General features: G+C 40.6%; 1 long non-coding RNA gene across 1 annotated transcript; it reads left to right on the forward strand.

Annotated features, from left to right (window-relative positions):
• The first annotated feature begins 737 nt into the window (after positions 1-737).
• LOC310739796 lies at positions 738-19,524 on the forward strand. Its single transcript, XR_014537494.1, has 4 exons — positions 738-762; positions 6,116-6,170; positions 18,585-18,635; positions 19,470-19,524. It is a non-coding gene; the product is annotated as an uncharacterized lncRNA (long non-coding RNA).
• The last annotated feature ends 70 nt before the right edge of the window (positions 19,525-19,594 follow it).

The following is a 19,594-nucleotide window of genomic DNA, read 5'->3' on the forward strand; positions in this document are numbered from 1 at the left end:
TCGAACAATTCTAGGTCTAATTAGCCATTTTTATGTGAATAAACTACTTTAGCTAATGCATTCTAGTAGTCCAAAGAAAGTAAACAACTATTTTTAGTTAGAGGATCAACTTTTTGCTCATTTATCTAGTTTCAAAGTTGCTGTGTAACCAATAATCCTGTCGAAGACGAATATTTTTTAATAGCAGCTGTGAATTCTAAACATAAACATGGGCTAAATATTTTGACCATGTTCATGCTCAGAGGGAAACATGATAGTTACTGTAATAAACCTGTGATTTATCTGGTGACCAATAATCCTCTTGGGATCTTCTCAGTATCTGCATTAAATCCAGACCATATCTGAGTTATTATATGTTTATTTGTATTAAACAAGACCACTTGCAGATTCCTGCCTCAATGTTTGTCACTTAAAATATATAATATAATCATTTTATAGAATTCCTTCTTATCTATACATTTTAATGTCTGGGAATGGCCCAATTGTGCTCTTGATACATGTATTTCAAATACATATTTAAAAATAAAATAGGGTTTTGCAATTTTTATTTAATAGGGTTAATGAAAATGGCTTCATGTTTTGCATTAAAATACTTTAGTATTTAGTATTTCTTTAGTTTTATAATACTTCAAAATACTTTGTGAGAAGTCTACATGGTGACATCATAAACATGCAGCCTCTGATTGGTGCCCACTCAGTAGTTTACCCAGACTTGTTAATATCAGAACAGAAAATTGATCCATATGGGAGAAGGTGGCAAAGGTAAGAAACATGCAGGCTGCCAGCTTTCAAATAGGTGTCCAATGATTGATAAATAAATATTTGATTGCCAAATAATGTACCCTAATTGAAGTAGCTGTTTAGAAGGATCATGATTTTGCATACCATTGCATGAATCAATGCCTGACACATAATTTATTATTATATTTATGATTAACAAACCAAAGATTTGATTAGTTAGAAACCGGGTGCTATGAATACAGGTGCCATCAAATGTCTTCTTATGAATGACTTGTTTGTAATTGAGTCGGTGTTGCTGATGCAATAAAAAAGAGAGAGGAGAGAGCTAAAAGTGGGCTTTGAAACACCAAAAACACAGAAAGAAATATGCACTTTAACACCGAGACAAATGAACTCTGTCCACCACTGGCGAGAGTAAGACATCTCATGGGAAATGTGTACATCCTGGCAGCATATTAAAAAAATATTTGATCATTCCTAGGAACCATTCTTTTCGAATTCTTTGATTAAGTGTGTTAACATGTAGATGTTTTTTTACAAATACATTTTGTTACTATTGTAGAGGTATATTTGCTTATTATAGTCTTGTCATCTAAGTGCAATGTTTAGATTATTGCAACTGAGATAATATAGACAGATAATATACAATATGACAGTTTGGAGTAAGTGAGGAATTTAAAATGTAAATACTGTATAATGATTTCTTGTAGTCTATCTATCTATCTAAGGCTGGACTAAAGAATACATTATTATTTATACATTTTATATATATATTTCAATGCATATCCCGTTTTTAAAGCAGCTACTTTTATGCAATCCATTTTGTGGAATTTTCAAATGCTTGGACTGCTTTTTACATCTTGAGGTATGTAAAATGTAAACTCTTATGTGCAATGGTTATAGACTAGGAAAATGTATTGGATAGCTCTTACAGTTTTCAGAATGTCATAAACCTATGAGCTGGCCCAAAAAGAAATGACTAAGCCTGTAAGCCTTTGGGATTGTGCAACGCTATTAAGCCTGAGTTCACTTTTGCCATGGAGTCGGAATATAGAGAGGGCTACTTACTTGGTCCACCTTTTTTTAAACCAGCACAGTAATACAATAATTAGCCTGTATAATGCTTAGCAATATTTACCTTTGTTCTCAGGCAGATTAACATGAATAAAAATTCTTGATGTCATAAAATTAAGTTCAATTAAATTTAATTACAATTTTATTTATATTGCACTATTAACAGTGGACATTATCTCAAAGACTTCTGGCTATGTCTTCTGTCATATACCGTCCAATGGATAATATAATGATATGTTGCGAAGTCAGCTAATGCAGGCTAGGACAAAAGCTTTTCTCTCAACTTTTTATTATCAATTGTTGACTGACTAGCTTTTGTTGATTAACTAATTCTATTGTTGTTGTATGTTGTGGCTACTCTATATATATATATATATATATATATATATATATATATATATATATATATATATATATATATATATATACATTTCTTTTTAATAAATATAAAATTTTATAAATAAAGTAGACAATTACAAACCTTCACCTTTGTCAAACAAATACAGTAGATGTAATGAATATATTTGGACTAATCAAACTGAACACTGGTCTACTAGTTATGGAACTTTAAAAATAAGGAGAAAAATAGCCAACAGCAGAATGTTCTATTGTATCCATTTGTCTGCTTATGACCTGGTTCTCCCAAATGATGAAAAAAGTCTTCCCAAAAGTCTCCATACTTAATATATGCATAACTGTGAATACCAGCACCATGTTGGTTATGGCTTCATGTCACTGGAAACTGTCCACCCTCTGCACTAAGGTCATGTTGATTTTTAGCGGTTGATCTTTCTTTGTACTAAAGTCCGATAATAACTCCTTAGTCTTGCAGACGTTCAGGAGAATATTGTTTTCCAGGCACCATTTCTCCAGGTTTTTAATCTGCTGTGGGTTGGCCGTTTTGTTAGTTCAGGCCCACCACAACAGTGTCGTCAGCAAACTCTTTGATAGTGGAGTTGGCAGTGGCCACACAGTCATATGTCTTCATTGAGAACAGCAGAGGTCTCAGAACACAACCCTGAGGAGCTCTAATGCTAAGGGAGGATGAGGTGTGTATGCACACTCGAACAGCTTGTGGTCTGTCTGTCAGGAAGTTACAGTTCTATTGACACAGGGGTGGGCTGAGTCCCAGAACCTCCAGGTTAGAGGTGAGTGTGGAGGGAATTTTAGTGTTAAACACTGAACTGTAGTCTACAAACAGCATTTTCGCATAATGTAATGGCGTCCTCGGTAGAGCCGTTTTGGCATCCAGAGTGTCTTGTAGTGAAGCAGTGATGTAATCTTTGAAAGATCTTTCAAAGCACTTCATTACTACTGAGGTCAAAGCTACAGGGCGGTAGTCATTGAGGCAGGCGGGCTGTTTTTTCTTCAGGACAGGAATAATGGTTGGCTGTTTGAAGTGGTCTACAGACTGTTCCAGGGAGAGGTTAAATATCTAGGTGAACACCGGTGCTAACTGGTCAGTGCAGGCTTTCAAAACCTGACCCATGATGCTGGTCCTGCTGCTCTCCTAGGATTTACTCTCCTAAATGCCCTCCTCAGATTATGCTATGAGATGCTGAACGCGTTTACCACTCCGGCTCTCTCAGCGTCTATCACCGAAAGCTGCAGCCATGAACATAAACGTTATTTAGCTCATCTGCCAGAGAAGCATTTGCATTCCCCATTCTGGAAGATGGTGTTACTGATTATGTTAGCGATAACTATTAGTTGATGATTACCTTCGCAAAACACATCATCATGATTATTATGATATTAACCAAGTAACCAAATTAACCAAATATTATAGATTTAACCAAGGACTGTTTTTGTGAATTAAATAATTTTAAATCAATAATGTAATAAACTAATTGAAAAGTAGAAAAGCAGGACTTAGTCATCGATCAGGTTTATTTGAAATCACTCTGTAAACAGGGTAGAAACTGGTAGTTAAATTAGGTTAAAAAAAGTTAAAAATTTCAAGTTGATTGACTCTGGCTTTGTACCTGTTATATAGTTTTTACCTTTTTTTTTCAAGGCAAAAGGCAGCATTGGACCCCCTTTAGCAAATCTTTTAAAAATTATTCACCATGGAGAGCAGATTACAAGATGAGGTTATTCCAGTTATTGCCCATCTTTTGGTCTTGGGTATTGCACAACACATTAATGAATGCAGATCAAATGCTTTATCTTATCTAGCACTTAATGACCTTCACTGCTTGTCCGTTAGTTTAGCTGCTTTCATCTGAAAATTACTGTGGCAATACCAGGGCTTTGTCAGAGACTTCCTGCTGTACTCAAAAGGGGAACCTTGCCAATGGTTTTTAGTGTGATTAGGCTCTGGTTTCAAGCTGAAATCAAACACCATACTTTGTTCAAGTATGCATGAGAAAATGAGACACTAGACAGAGTCAAGACTTTACACTATTATATGAACTATTAGCCATGCTATTTCATTTTGAATAGTTGTAATAGCTTAGCTTTTAGCTACTCTTCAGTGGTCCTGGGTCCTGGGATGGGGTAAAAATGTAAAGTGGGCATATAATACCAAGACCCAAACATAGACCAAGGTAACTTGCTTATGTCATTTCTATAAATGTAATGCAAATTTGGCATAGTGTACTTACAGCTATGCCCTTAAATAGGATTTAGGGGTATTTGTGTAGTAACGTATTCATGTTTTTTGGATCTTTTCAAGAAATTTCTCTTTATAACCTATAACTGGAAGTTTGTTATTATTGGACTTAGCCAATAATTTTGAATAAAAAATAAAGGAGGTTTTGCTACTGTTAAACAGTACATTCGTTCAATGGCATATGAAATATGTGTTAAAAGAATGTTAATTTACCCTGTTAATGAATGTTAACCCTGACCATCGATTTTGATCTTCCTCAGTTTCTTAAAAGAAACTCTCTTTCCAAAGCAGTAATATATTCCTGACATTAGGAGCCGTTTTGTTACATTTATGGATTGAACACTCAATGCTTTTTGTTTGCCACCAAGTGTAGTGTGTGTACATGTGTGTATATATGAGTAAAACCAGACCACCAGACTCATAAAAAGAAGCCTGTCTTTATCCCAGGCACTGACATGGCCAGCTGATGGGGCCCCCCAAAACACAAGTGCTAGCATTCCTTTTCATGCACCGGAAAACATCCACCCAATTTTCCCTCCCCTGCCTTCCTTCTCTTTCTGTCGTTCTACCCACTCTTTTCTGACCACACGTGTTGCCTTTGTGCCCACGTCCTTATAAGGAGCTTTTGTCTTTGACATGCATACACTGTCTAGCACCCATAGCCCCAGGTTAGTGTCAGCGGCATGATGAGGAACGCGTTGAACACTCCGATAAAGGCTCGGCGAAGGTTCCTTGTTAAGGCAAACTGTAATATAAAAAGAAAGACACGTGGCTTAGATCGAAGCACTGCACAGATTCGTGGAAAACACAGCTGAGTTCCTCAGAAGTGAGGAGCAGGAGAGGGAAGGGAGGAGGAAAGGGACTGCATGTGAGTGGGTAAAGAGAGTGGAAGTAGGAGGGCCTTATGGTGGCTAGAATGGCCTGGTTTGTCTGGTTCTTACTCAACTCAGCCTTCTCCAAATCAGGCTGCGTTGCAATTGGCTTGAACTTTCGTCACCATGGTGAACGGGTTCGCTCTAGGCACTTTGGGTAAAGACGTTTGCTGGAGGGAGGGGAGGAGAAGGAGGAGGTTGGGCTGGAGGTGACCTACATTCTGATTTAGTCACAGGCTTGACTGGTCAGCCCTCAAGCAATACGTTTTACATAGTGAACACAAGACATTTAGTGTCTGCAGGGGAATTTTCCTTTGTGACTGATTTGGCAAAGTTTTAGCAGTTGGTGCTTACCACATGATGTGCTATAAGATTGATTTGACCCACAATGCAGCTATTATCTAAGTGTTCTTTTTCATACTAGGAGTGCTATATTTAGTTTATCTATTTATTATCTGTTTTACAAATCTATGACATGAATATATCATCTGTTTTAAAAAAACATATCAAGAACCCTGAACTACACTAGTCATAACTCTAGGCTTCTATCCTTTTCGGTGTCTTACTCTCTTGACAACACCTGTTGCTATGCCAATGTGTATAAACTGTTCTAACTGCTATTTGGCGTTTATAGGGTGTGTCTGTGAGTGCTATTGTACACACAATGTGGTCAGGTAGTTTATTAGTCAAATTCATCCCAAGGGGGTTTCTTCTCAAATAAGGGAATGGTGCAGGTTTAGACAGTAGCATGTCTTTATGGAGTCATGTGATTTATTATTATAAATTATCCTCTGTCTGTGCTTTCCCCATGTAGGTCAACTGACCTTAATTCATGCCACAATTGGGGAAATGGGAGAAGAAAAACAAAGGTAGAGTCACACACACACACACACACACACACACACACACACACACACACACACACACACACACACACGCACGCACACACACACACACACACACACACACACACACACACACACACACACACACACACACACAACTCACAAGCACTTGATAAACTAGCTTTGCAGGAAGATCTTTGTTCATATTGGCACACACACAGCCTGGGGTTACACAACACACAGTAACATGTTGTGTTATCTGTCTTTCCTGTTTGCTCTGGGGGATAGAGCTCTAATGTTGACATATACCTGGAATCTGGTGTAGCTCTCTAGAAATGTAACACTGCAAACTAGGAAGATGTACATCTAGTGTTTCCAGCTCAATTGATCATCAACATGTTTTTGGTGTCAGTTTGTAACATTAACATTTAAAATAAAATAGGAATGTTGAAATCAAATTATTTATGCTCCAACTTTAGGTGGAAAGCCATAAAAGTTTAGTGGTCTAAAATAGGTATCTAAACTCTATGCTATAGGACTAGTGAACAGCACTCATATCAGGCAACAGGTATAGTTAATAGCCATAGGTATGCACATCATTGCATAAGTCAGGATTGGAGGGTGAGTTTAATGTACATGAACAAATTCAATAATCACATTTTGCACATTGTAAACACTAATCAGCCATAACATTAAAACCATTGACAGGTGATTTGAATAGCATTATGTTATGTAAAATGGCACCTGTTGAGGGGAGAGATGTATTAAGCAGGTAGTGAACAGTCAGCTCTTCTAATGGAGGCAGAAAAATGGGCAAGTGTAAGAATCTGAGCCACTTTGACAAGAGTCGAATTGGGATAGCTAGTCAGAAAAAAATCAAAACAACATCTTGTACAAGCTTCCCAGTGTGGAGTTGTTAATACTTACCAAACGTGGTCTGAAAAAGAACAATCAATGAACCAATGACATGCCATGCATGCCCAAAGTTTATTGATCCACATGGTGAGCAAGGGCTAACATATCGGGTCGAATCCCACAGAAGAGCTACTGTAGTACAAATTGCAGAAAAAAGTCAAAGCTGGCTATGATATAAAGGTGTCAGAACACAGTGCATCACAGCTTGCTGCGTATGGGGCTGTTTAGCTGCAGACAGGTCACAGTGTCCATGCTGAACCCTGTCCACTGCCTAAAGTGCATACAGTGAGCAAGTCAGCATCCACAATGGACCATGGAGCAATAGAAAGCAATGGAAGAATGTGGTTGGGTTTGCTCCAGGATACACAATAGGAAAAAGGCAAGCCAGCAAAGGCAGTGTGATGCTCTGGGCAATGCTCTTCAAGGAACCTTGGCTTTTGAGACTCTTGTGGATATTACTTTGGCACGGACCACCTACCACCAGCCCAGGTATACACCTTCAAAGAAAACTTAATGCCTAATTGCATTTGTTTCTTTTAGGAGGATAATGAGTGTTGCATTATTGAAAAAATATCCAGGAATCGTTTGAAGTTCAAGAGATCAAGTTGTTGACTTGGCTGCCAGACTCTTGTTCGATTCAAGGATCGAACATCTAACAACTTATAGGACTAGAAGGCTCTGTTGCTAATGTCCTGGTTGCAGACAGAGGTGCCAAATGTACACACATCCTTGACTTAAATAGTACAGATACTCATGTTTAAAAAATTGAAGTACTGACTATACTTTTTTACTAAGGATAAAGTAAAGATGTTTGGGCTCTGACATGTACTTAAGTAAAAAATAGCCTGCTTTAGTGTCACTTTGCTAACTGGACCTCACATCATATTAATATTAGGGCTGTCAGTCGATTAAAATATTTAATCGCGATTAATCTCATGATTGTCATGAGTTACCTCACAATTATTTGCACGTTTTTATCTGTTCTTAATGTACCTTTAATTAATTATTTTCATGTTTTAAATACTCTAATTAACATAAGCATGGACAAATATGAATGCTTAATGCAAATGTAAGTTTTTTTATTAGTGAAACCAAACTCAACATTGAGCATGAACACAAAATGTTCTTGTAAAGGTATTAAAGTAATTATGGTGTTTTAAATTATGTAGATCATCAAGCTGATATGTAAATCAGGACAGAACATTTAATTCATTCATTCATTTTCTCCCACTTATCCGTAATTCGGGTCGCGGGGGCAGCAGTCTAAGCAAGCCCCCGCCTTCGACTGCTGCCCAATCCTCACAGCACCGTCCCTTATGGTCCCTCCTGCAGGTGGTGAGCCCACGGGAAGGCGGCCCCACGTCACTCCGACATCACAGACCTTGATATTTCCCTCGTAAGGGACCCCCGGAGCATAGAGGGTTAAGGGCCTTTCTCAAGGGTCCAAGAGTGGCAGCTTGGCGATACCGGGGCTTGAACCCCAGACCTTCCGATCGGCAACCCAGTGCCTTAACTGCTGGAGCCACCACTCCCCCTATACAGAACATTTCGAGCTTTCTATTTATATATTTATTATGTGTGTGAGGAAAGGATTCATTGAGATTCAGGTTGTTTTATTTGTCTGTGAATCGAGATGACAGAGACGGCAGAGAGCGCACAATGTCTGTTTCATCATTTTACAAAAGCACAGCATTTTGTTGTTATTATGAGTGTATGCAAATAAAAGTAGACCCTTTACAGATTTGAATGGTCTATTGCTCTTATGTGTACAATAAAAAAAGAGTTAGTTTTTGCGTTATGAGGAAATAATGACCCAAAATGAACCAGCGAATTTGTAGACCCCAGGATGGTGATTTGCGTGTGTCATGGTGGATTTTGGTGCTTGATTTAAAAGGCAAGAGGCACATCATTAAATAACAAATGTTTACTGATTAGGAATTATTCTTCGGTGGATTTCATATATACATATACAGTGAGGAAAATAAGTATTTGAACACCCTACTATTTTGCAAGTTCTCCCACTTAGAAATCATGGAGGGGTCTGAAATTGTCATCGTAGGTGCATGTCCACTGTGAGAGACATAATCTAAAAAAAAAATCCAGAAATCACAATGTATGATTTTTTAACTATTTATTTGTATGATACAGCTGCAAATAAGTATTTTAACAACTGAGAAAGTCAATGTTAATATTTGGTACAGTAGCCTTTGTTTGCAATTACAGAGGTCAAACGTTTCCTGTAGTTTTTCACGAGGTTTACAAACACTGCAGGAGGGATTTTGGCCCACTCCTCCACACAGATCTTCTCTAGATCAATCAGGTTTCTGGCCTGTCGCTGAGAAACACGGACTTTGAGCTCCCTCCAAAGATTCTCAATTGGGTTTAGGTCTGGAGGCTGGCTAGGCCATGCCAGAACCTTGATATGCTTCTTACAGAGCCACTCCTTGGTTATCCTGGCTGTGTGCTTTGGGTCATTGTCATGTTGGAAGACCCAGCCTCGACCCATCTTCAATGCTCTAACTGAGGAAAGGAGGTTGTTCCCCAAAATCTCGCAATACATCCTTTCCTTAATACAGTGCAGTCGCCCTGTCCCATGTGCAGAAAAACACCCCCAAAGCATGATGCTACCACCCCCATGCTTCACACTAGGGATGGTGTTCTTGGGATGGTACTCATCATTCTTCTTCCTTCAAACATGTTTAGTGAAATTATGACCCAAAAGTTCTATTTTGGTCTCATCTGACCACATGACTTTCTCCCATGACTCCTCTGGATCATCCAAATGGTCATTGGCAAACTTAAGACGTGCCTGTACATGTGCTGGTTTAAGCAGGGGAACTTTCCGTGCCATGCATGATTTCAAACCATGACGTCTTAGTGTATTACCAACAGTAACTTTGGAAACGGTGGTCCCAGCTCTTTTCAGGCCGTTGACCAGCTCCTCCCGTGTAGTTCTGGGCTGATTTCTCACCTTCCTTAGGATCATTGAGACCCCACGAGGTGAGATCTTGCATGGAGCCCCAGTCCGAGGGAGATTGACAGTCATGTTTAGCTTCTTCTATTTTCTAATGATTGCTTCAACAGTGGACCTATTTTCACTAAGCTGCTTGGCAATTTCCCCGTAGCCCTTTCCAGCCTTGTGGAGGTGTACAATTTTGTCTCTAGTGTCTTTGGACAGCTCTTTGGTCTTGGCCATGTTAGTAGTTGGATTCTTACTGATTGTATGGGGTGGACAGGTGTCTTTATGCAGCTAACGACCGCAAACAGGTGCATCTAATTTAGGATAATAAATGTAGTGGACGTGGATATTTTAAAGGCAGACTAACAGGTCTTTGAGGGTCAGAATTCTAGCTGATAGACAGGTGTTCAAATTCTTATTTGCAGCTGTATCATACAAATAAATAGTTTAAAAATCATATATTGTGATTTCTGGATTTTTTCTGGATTATGTCTCTCACAGTGGAAATGCACCTACGATGACAATTTCAGACCCCTCCATGATTTCTAAGTGGGAGAACTTGCAAAATAGCAAGGTGTTCAAATATTTATTTTCCTCACTGTATATACATTCGGTACCTGGGCCTTCAGTGAAGACTTACCCAACTTAATCCACCTCTTAATACTGTACCACTATCACTATTTCGTGTATGGAGGGTAAATACCATTTTACTAAAGCAAGAAACCCAGTTAAGACAACTCCAAACCTCTACACAACAACGCAACTGTGCCAAGTACATCATCTGGAGCCGTTTAGAATGAATATTTGTTTAATAAAATTACAAAAACATAAACATTATAATTAAATCCAACCTACTCACCAGAGATGCAGACTCATAATTTGTAATGCTCCTCAGAGGCTGTAAACCAGTGTTACCGCTCGTTTTCACTGGTCTTGAGATGGAGAACAAACTCTTTCCCAGGTTGAGCCAAGCTCCTTTCCTCAAAACGTTGGTCCCCGTGAGCTCCTATCCACTTCAGTGTGTCCCCAAGGGCACCTCTCCGCTCCAGTGTGTCCCTGAGAGCACCTCTCCGCTCCAGTGTGTCCCCGAGAGCACCTCTCCGCTCCAGGACATCCAGGGGAGCACAGCTCTGCTCCAGGACCTCCAGGGGAGTTCAGCTCCACTCCAGAACCTCCAGGAGAGCTCAGTTCTGCTCCAGGACCTCAGGAGAGCTCAGCTTCGCTCCAGAGCTTACAGGAGCACTCAGCTCAGCCACAGGGCCGCGAAAGGGACGTCGAACTGCCGCCTCCTCTCCGGGCGACGTTTCGCTCTTGATCTCTTCTGACGATTGACGTCTCGTCCCAGAGCTCATCCGCTAGTGACGTTTCGTCCATTAGCTCATCTAAGGGCAACGTCTCGTCCATAAGCTGGAGGTGACGTCAAGCCTCCAGGAGCATGTAAGGGCGGCCTGGCAGTCCCAAGGCCCTCAGAGAGCGAGGACACCAGCCCGGGTCTTGGTGGAGGTACCACCGCTCAACTGGACCTCTCCGAAGAGGAAGCAGTGGGTGAAGGCCTTGTGGAGAGGTCCATCTCTGTCCCAGGCCCCTCTGACAGCCACATGCTGTTTCCAGAGCCACCTGATCTAGATGTTGCGGTCCCTGATTCCTCTAAAGGCAACCCCACAGACCCAAGCTCCTCTGCAGACGACCTCCCGCATACGTGCTTTCCCGAAGGCGACATAAGGCCTGCGAGCTCCTCCCAAGGCGACGTCTCGCTCCCGAGCTCCTCCCAAGGCGTCGTCTCGCGCCCAAGCTCCTGCCAACGCGACGTCACACAACCGAGTCCCACTCAAGGTGCCGCTTCAACCCTGAGCTCCCTGAAAGGCGTCGTCTGGCCTCAGGACTCGGCTGAAAGCATGGTCATCCTCGGGACACCTTTAGGGGTGTCGCTCCGTCTCTATCCAGGAGGTCTTCCAGCCCGTAAGCGTCGTTAATCGCCTCCGGTGGTCGCCAAGTTCGTTGTGCCGGTCCGGGTGTCCACTGAGGGCATCACTCCGTTCCAGGTCTCCGTGGTGGACGTCTCTCCACCTCCAGTCTCCACTGTGGGCGTCTTTCTGCCTCTGGCCTCCGCTGAGGACATTGCTCCAGCTCCAGTCTCCTCTAAAGGGCGTCTCGCTGCCTCCGGTCTCCGCTAAGTGCGTCGCTTTACTCCAGGCCTCCATGGTAGATGTCTCTCTGCCTCTGGTCTCCGCTGTGGGCGTCTCTCTGCCTCTGGCCTCCGCTTAGGACATCGCTCTGCCTCCAGTCTCCGCTGAGGGTGTCGCTCTGCTTCAGGTCTCCGTGGTGGGCATCTCTCCGTCTCCTGTCTCCGCTGAGGGCATCGTTCCACTCCAGGTCTCCGTGGTGGGCGTCTCTCTTGCCTCCGGCCTCCGCTGAGGACGTCGCTCTGCCTCCTGTCTCCGCTGAGGGCGTCTCTCCACCTCCAGTCTTCGCCGAAGGCTGTGTTTCGTTCTGGTTCTCCACAGGATGCCTACCGGGTCCCCTTCGGCCCTGGATGGATGGGTCAGGAATCCACCTGCCACGCCCCCTTCGGCGGCTGTCAAACCTGCATTCCCCGAAGCACCCTGCTTCTTCTCCCGTGCGTGCCCCGCCCACACGGAGCTGCACGCCGTCAGGCTTATCACACACACCTGGCTCTCATTCACTCTGCTCATCACCAGCCCCTACATAAGCCCCCACATTCTCCCGCACTCGGCGTCCGTTATTGTAGGTTCATGGTCGTATGTGTGTTCGCGTATGCGTATCCCGCTACGTACCTTCTCCTCCCTGACTCCTCGCTATCTCCACGGCTGCGTTTACCTTCCCAAGCGCACCCCGGACTACCCACGCTTCTCCGTCGCTGCCTCCGTGCCGTGCTTCCTGCGTAACGCACCGTGGATATTATTTACGAACTGCCTCTCGCCAGTTTAGGACTTTGTGGGCCGCGCTCCCGGAGTGCACCACTGGATTATCCCTATCTCTGCGCGTATTTTGTGTTGGCTCTGCCTTTTCGTTAATAAACACGGTTTGCTGATATTCCGACTTCCGCCTCCATATCTATCGCGTAACACCTCACAATGTCTAGCTTTTCTTAAAAAAAATTATTTTTTAAGTATCTCTGAGACCAAATTAATTTCTTTTCCTCCAGAGTCATAAAAAGTCTAACTCAGATGTATTTATGTGTACAGAGCTACATATGTGTTTTGCCAGTCGAACTTGGCTGTAACAGTTTCCCTCTGACCAACCAATCAGAGGACGAAAAAAAAAAAAAACGCTATTCTGGGCCAGCTAGCTGCCCTGTGAGGCGGATTTGAAATCTGATGGGTTAAAGTAACAGATTTGTTGGTAATATTCTCAATGAGAAAAAGGGCCAGCAGGACAGACTTTGAAGGCACTGGGCAGATTAGATTGACATGGAAGCACATAGAAGCTGAAATCTGATTGGACAAAAAACTCTAACATCCATATACATGTACTGGAAGCCAAGAGAAATGCTACGAAATTAAGAGAACAAATTGTTGGGAATAAATTAATACAATTCCATGGAACAAATATTAAATTTAGATTGTAAATGTAGGTTTAAATGTAGTGTTTAGGCTAGCAGAGAAGGCTTTGCTTATATATATCTGAGTATAGAAAGGACGTCGTGAATATATGTTATGCGCTGCAGGTTATAATTTTGCCTCTTTTATATTTATTTATTTATAATTTTAATCAAAACTATTAATTGTCAATACATAACAAATATTTAATGATTAACAATTATTTTTTGGTGGAGTTTATATATATATAGAAAGGACATTGTGATTAAATGTATGTTGTGCTACAGGTTTTAATTTCGTCTCTTTTATATTTATTTATTTACAATTTGAATAAAAATAAAAATAAAAATTTGCAAATAAACAGAAATAAAATTAGTGCAGTTAAAATGATTTTGCGTTAACACGTTATTAATGTTATGTAATGTCAGTAATGTGTTAATTTTGACAGCCCTAATTAACATATTAATACAAAACGAATTTCACATTTTGTTACCTATTAAATGTATCCAGGCATAACATCCACCATATAGAACACAAGCAGAGAAAAGATGATGATAAACAGGTGATGATGATGATGATGATGATGATGATGATGATGATATCACAACGTTTTTTGTTTATCTTAATTTTCGTCACAGTCTTCGCTTTCACTAGTTTTTGGCTTTTTCACCACACTTTCCTCACTTTCAACTAAAGGCCTTTTCTTAATAATTCTGTCCAAGTAGGTCTGTTTCATTCTCTCTTTCAGAATGTTTCGGAAACGAGTTAGGCAAGTGTCATTAAATAGCGCTGTTGCACGACTAGTTGCAACTATTTCAGAATGTTTCTTGTTCATGTTTCTCAATAATTTCATGCTTTAATTAAATGGACATCATTCTCCTCTTAACAGCATTGTCACCAGAACTTACTTTGTTGGGATACATGGTTACAAGAAATTTAGAAGAAGGAATTCCCACAAAACACAAAGCACAAAGCAAGAAACCGCGAGCACAACAAGTGTTTACTCTATAAGGTGAAGGTAATGGTTAAGAGAAAAACTAAACTAACTAAAATTAATGCAAAGATTTATTCTCTGTGATAAATAAAGTTGGACTGCAAGTTTGGTATACAGACAATAATCATAGTAGTATGCTGTTACCTAGGGCTGTTTGAGTGTTTCAGGATGGTTTTCAAGTGTTAGGAAAATTATTAGTACTAAAATGTTATGGAAGCTTGGAAATTTGCACTGCTTAATGATTTAGAGCACAACACAACCAAATTACTTTATGCACCACATGTGGTCATCTAAAAATGAAAACAGCATGATGTAATAACTAATGTGGATTGTATACATAAATAAACATGTTTCAGTTGCAAAGTGATTAAATATACAGGCAGTTAACAAACCATTTACAATACATTAATGGCATTTGGCAGATGCCCTTATCCAGAGTGAATTTCATTTATCCCATTCATACACCTGAGCAGCCATGGGGCTAAGGGCTTTTCACAGGAGCCCAGGAATGGCAGTTGGGATTTGAACTCGTGATCCTTCAGACCCAAATTCCAATGCTTTACCCACTAAGCTACTACCTCCCCCAAATCTACATTTACATCATATAACCAGTATGATTGACCTTAGCTTCAACAGGACAGGATCCTTTTCATTTGGAGTGACTAGATTGAACTGCTTGACAGGCAGGACTCCCATTAAAAACTTTTGGCTAGAAATTGTTGAAAAGGGAGCAGAAAGGCAGCTGGTGTGTATAGAAACGAGTCACAAGAAAAAAATGGCAATAGATTAAATTAATTAGATTACATTAATTAGGAATTAGGTGGCTCTTCAGGTGTGGATTTCTCTTCAAATTCTTTTTTTATTTTAGATCCCATCACTAGAGGCTTAATCTTGAACAAACCCCTTAGTAAATATGACAAATCTTTAACTAAATGGTAGCAGTGATATCAAATATACTGTATATTCACTACAACTAAATTATTAAGTAGCCTGTTTCTTGTGCACTTCTGCTGACTGACAACAATACATTATGTTACTGATTACAGCAGTGGTGGGCCATTAGAGCCAGCAAAGCCTTCTCTGCTGGCCTAAACACTATCAGAAACACTGACCTACATTTACAACCTAAATTCTAATATTTGTTCCATGAAATTGTATTAATTTATTTCCAACAGTTTATTCTCTTCATTTCATAGTGTTTCTCTTGGCTACACTGCTTCCAGTATGTGTATGTGGGTGTTAGATCAATCAATGTCCAATCAGATTTTAGCCTCTATGTGCTGCCAATGTCAATCTTATCTGCCCAGGGTCCTGCCCAGGGTCCCTCCTTCCACCCTAAAAGTGTATGTGACAGCCATTGTGGCGTATCATGCCCCCCTTGCTGGGCAGTTGTTGGGTAGAAGCCCCTTGGTGACTCGTTTTCTCCACAATTCCTGGAGGCTAAGGCCTCCAGCATGAAATTGAGGGACTTGGGACTTGGCCGTCGTTTTGGAGGCCCTTTCGGAGCCACCCTTTTAGCTGTTGCCCGAGGTGCCTTGGAGGTTTCTCACAGTCAAGACTGTATTTCTTCTCACAGTCAAGACTGTATTTCAGGCCCTCTTTGTGGCCCCCTCAGTCCTGGAGTTTACTTCAGGCATGGATAGTGTGTTTTTTTTTTTACCCTAGATCACAACCTGTTATGCTCTAGGCATTCTTTCCTCCTAATTTCCAAGCCCCAGACCAGTAACAGCTTAACCGACTGTGTCCTGTGCTAGCACTGGACATATGTACAACCACAGAACGAGTCTGTGGAGAAAGTCGGAGCAGCTGTTATGGTCTGCTATGGCCTTCCTATGAGTCCTTTGGTCGCCCCACTCCACAACCCAGAGTGTGGCAGCCTCTAAGGCTTGGTCCCCTTAAATTTCTCTCCAAAATATTTGCAACGCTGCAGGCTGGTCCACCCCGCTGAACTTTGTCAGGTTTAATAACCTGGTTTTCTGTGCCACTCCTGACCCCTCTCTCTTTTGACCTAGCTGTGCTCTTCCACACTAGGCAGGGACTGGTCAGTCTGGCGTTATTGGACACTCGTTTCCAAAGCGTTGTTGTCGCAGCTCGAGTTCCTAAAGGGGAACATCTCTAGGTTCAGAGCGTTGACAACGCATAAGCGTTCACAAAGTGTTGTTGAGGCAGCCACTCATTCCATCGAGGGAACCCTAGTTACAAAAGTAATATAATATAATATAATATAATAAAAATTATATATATATATATATATATTTATAAAATATTATTTATTATTATACACACACCCAAACACACACACATTATTGCCCTTTTCCAATGGTCTCTACCTTGGTCAGTCCCTCTTATATTCTTTTGATTTCTCTTCAGCTCTAGTTCTCATTGTGTCCTCCCAATGGCCTTGTCAAATTTCTTTTGTGTTTTCTGACCTACTTTCAATTAAGTTCCATAATGTAGTTTTCAATTTATGGTTTACTTTCTGAGTCAAATGCACTCTTTAGGTATGTTGGCTCAAATAGCTCTATTTGGTGCCACTGAGAAAACCAGTTTTGAATACAATGTTTATTTAGGCACACAATAAGATAAAAGCTTCACTTGCAGTGCAGAGTCTGAGAAGATGCACACCTGAAACAAAACAAATGCTAATCATAAATACCAGTATTGTAATGAGCTGATTTTTTTGTTTTCTCACATAAGCTTAATTTTTTGGAGTGAGATCGATAACGTTATGAACAATTTTTAGGGCATTCTGTACATGACATTTAATACCTTTATTAAATTCACAGTCATCATAGTAACACAATGTTCTTGTAACACCTGGTAAAAAAAATCCCCAAGTTATTTTCCATTCATCAGCATTCCAGAAAAAAACAAGTGTTGCAAACAGCATTGTTTAATTTATTTACTCCTTCCTTTTGTCATGGTGAATTTAGAACCTAAAAAGTACACTGGCCACAAGAACATTCTTTTTCTTTTGACTTTTGAATTTGTACAAATTCTGCCCCAGACAGTTTTTATCCAGAGCTGAAATTCTCTCGATGTGAAAATCAACAGAAAATTTAAGTGACATATTTTTGAAACTCTTCCACATTTTCTTCAAACACATTGTTTCAAAACAGTGTAATTGAAACCATTCAAATTGGCTTGTAAAGGAATAAAAGATTTTTTGAACCCTGATGTATGTGCCAAGACTTTAAATATAAACCTTTATAGTACAGGAGATCATATCATATGGATTGCTGACAGATATCATTCAAAATTGTTACTATAGTGATTCAGTGAACTTTAGTGGTATTGATTTGTAGGACACTGCAGCTTCACTCAGAGTGACATTAAGGTGGCAGTTCCAAGTGAGAATCAGTGCCAACTGGTTTCATAGTGGTCTTGGAAAAGACATAATGGCAGTTCTGGCTAGTTTCAAAACATTGCATTCTCTCCAGGGAAGGTTCAGCTCTGGAAAAAACACACACACACACACACACACACACACACACACACACACACACACACACACACACACACACACACACACACACACACACACACACCACACACACCACAGTAAGTACAAAAAGCAGTAGGGATGCACAAAGAGGTTCGAGCTGCCAGCTACTGATATTGTAAACAGTCCTCAGTATGTAATAAACGTGTTACTGATGCCACATACTTCACAAATGTTGACTTTCTTGAGAGGCCTCTGACACATTATTTTTTTTAAACATTTATATGTAACTGTTTAACTGAATAGCTTGTTAATAGTAGATGTAAGACTCAATTACTTTGGTATATTATGAAATTTTATTAAGCAGTTACATTTCATTTTTCATTTTCTAAGCGCAAATGTTTGACTCTGACTTGTGTCAATTGCCTATTCGTAATGCCTGCAATTCTGTGGCTTCTTCCAGAAGCCTTTGGAAAGAGAGGAAGGAATTATAGAGGAAGCTCACACTGTAGGCCCTTTATGCCTATTTCACTCAATTTCCTTCTTTCTATCTGCCTCTGTCCTCCAGCGCTGGCCTGCTCCACTGACCTACAACCGCAGGCTCAACAGAGCAAGCCAGGTAATGTGAGAGCTCTGTGTTCACTTGCTGGGCTTGAACTGTTCTTTCACAGAAGTCTCTTTCCCTAGCTTCCACTCACCCTCCATCCGTCCCATCCCTCAATCCCTCCCTTCTGTGCTGACCTACTTTCTACTGACCTGTTTATATGCAGACTCCTGTCCACATCAATTAAATCAGAGAGGGACAAAGAACTGCTGCTGTTGCTGTCTTTATCATTAGGAAATGTCACCTTGTTGGTGCTGCATAGATACCGTGGCTTGTCCAAAACTCATAACACCCTAGATACTTTAAAAGGGAACAAAGAGGGCATTTTGTGGTTCTGTGTTTTTGTTATGCAGAAGAAAGACATTTCCACTTAAAACATTTACTTTTTTTGTGTACACAGTTCCTTTTACATTCACATGTCATTTTTAAACCTTTCTTTCCTCTTTCTAAATGCAGTCAATTAAATGATTAGAGAAAAGCTGTATGTCACAGTAGGACATCACTTTCTCCCATTCTGTCCCTCATTCCCAGATGAATTTCAGTCCCAGACTTGTCCTGTCTGCTTTTAGGCATGTCTGTCCTTCTTTTTAACCCAGTTTGCGTAACCAACACGCACGCACGCACGCACGCACGCACGCACGCACGCACGCACGCACGCACGCACACACACACACACACACACACACACACACACACACATATATATATATATATATATATATATATATATATATATATATATATATATATATATCTCCTGGACAATTGCTTCTATTTGTTCTGTTTCTAAGCACCTGTTGGTAAGACTATTGCAAAATGCGATAGCTTAGGCCAACTGACTTTTTCCAGGCCCTCATAGCTAAGAAACTTGGAATTGCTTAATACATAATGGATTTCAACATGGTCTCATGTCCTTCACCTGTTTTCCCTGCGTGCTGAACACGTTGTAAATAGATCCTACAATAAAATACTGT

This window comes from Silurus aristotelis (assembly GCF_946808225.1).
Source record: "Silurus aristotelis genome assembly, chromosome: 17".
In the NCBI taxonomy this organism is placed as follows: domain Eukaryota; kingdom Metazoa; phylum Chordata; class Actinopteri; order Siluriformes; family Siluridae; genus Silurus; species Silurus aristotelis.